Here is a 1831-nt window from a genome sequence, read left to right as displayed (position 1 = left end):
AGTCCACAAATAGAATTCTAGCTCCATAATTTAGTAGCCACAAGATCTTGGGCAAGGTTCTTAACCTCTGTGGTTCATTTTGCTCCCCTGTAAAATGGAGATCATAGGAGTACCTACCTCATGGTGTTATGAGGATTCAGTGATTGGCACATTGTGTAAATATTCAATAAATATCGGCTGTTATCTTTCTTAATGGTAGGGGTGCAAGGGGCAACAACCGGTTTTTCCATTTTGAATGGAATATACTGCCATGACCCATCTGCTGTTTACTGTGGTAAATTCACAGTTTGCATTTGGATGGGGCCTCTTCAACTTCATCTTGCCACTGAAATCAAAGACCCATTTCAATGACATCTCTTCAAGCAATTCTGGCCTTCAGATAACAGTCACTAACAAGCTTTTCAATAACCCAGGACTCCCTTCAATAATGTATTTCTCAAGGAATTGCAAAGGGAGGGTCCTCTGTGTCTTCCTGAGGGGGCATAATTAGCTGGTGGTTGGAAGATTATACATGATAAAGTCACTCAAGGATCCCTAACTCTTTGAATTCCTTCCTGTACCTGCTTACAAAAGATTTTTAGTATCTCAGTTTCATTTGATGGGAGCTGCTGTTGAAGCCCCATTTTTGTTGGTCAACTAATCAAGCTAAAAATTGGAATGACTTTCAGCTGCTAAAACTAGTACACTGATCCCAGAATCGCTGGTAAGCCAAGTCTTTTCAACAAACTCATTCTGATTTAAAATTAGATTTCTTCCTCTTTGTTTGGGAAGCATCCCATCAAGAATTTATTTCCACATACATTCTCTAGTATTTTAGTGATGGAAATTAATAGTCCTATAATTCTTTGTTATGGAGGCCTCCCCTTCCCAACTTAACTGTTTTATCAGGCTCTTGGGGCATACTGAGGTCTGATACTAGTTACATGTTTAGAGTTAAGGACCTGTGGGGTTGAGGGGGGTAGATGGTGGTGAGTGGGTAAGGCCTGAGAAGAACTGGTTTCCCACTGGGAGGGAGTTGCAGCATCTTCAAGTGAGAGTACGTCCCCTCCCTTCACCACATGAGAAACTGAGCTGTTTTGACTGACAAGGAAGTCTCTCTGAAGTCTGGGAGTCCAGCTACCTCTCTGAGTCCTTCACATCCTCCCACACTTCCTCATTTTAGTTCTTTCTGTAACACAATGTTTTTCCATTTTTTTGGTTATAAGCAGAATTTTTAAGATAGAATAAAAATAGAAGAATACTTTGCTTATAATAAAGGTAACTATTATTTCATGACATTTGTTTTTCAGTTGTCTTGAGAGGTGTGTGTGTGCATGTGTGTGTGCATGCTGGATCATGATGTAAGATATAGGTCTTGTAAGGGTTGTGGTCAAAAACATTTGAAAGCTACTTGCGTAAAAGTCTTGACAAAACTGTAGCTTTGACTAATGTAATTCAGCAACATAAATTCGATTTTGGTTTTGGGCTCCCTCAACCATGCAGCTTTAGGTGGTAAGAGATTTTTTGTTTTGTTTTGTTTTGTTTTTAAGTAGGGTCACAGAAAGTCAAGGAGTGAAATCTCTGCCTTCAGCTGAGGACTTGTGTATTTGGGTTTATCATTCTTCTTTCTTTAGGCTTTCTAGAAGAACCCATTCCAACCACTACTCTTGAGTTATCACACCTTCACATTCTGTGTCCTCAGTAATATGGTCCCCCAAATACTGTCTTCAATGAGTGCTTCAATGCAGGTAACAATGGACAATAATTTAATTAGTATTTGCCACTTCATATTGCTGGGGAGGAAAAAAACTTTCCTCTATCCTTCAAGATTCTTATAACTGGACTAAGAATT

The sequence above is a fragment of the Panthera leo genome, chromosome F2 (assembly GCF_018350215.1).
Source record: "Panthera leo isolate Ple1 chromosome F2, P.leo_Ple1_pat1.1, whole genome shotgun sequence".
Classification (NCBI taxonomy): domain Eukaryota; kingdom Metazoa; phylum Chordata; class Mammalia; order Carnivora; family Felidae; genus Panthera; species Panthera leo.
The sequence above is the reverse complement of the archived record's forward strand: the minus strand, read 5'-3'. Positions refer to the sequence as shown.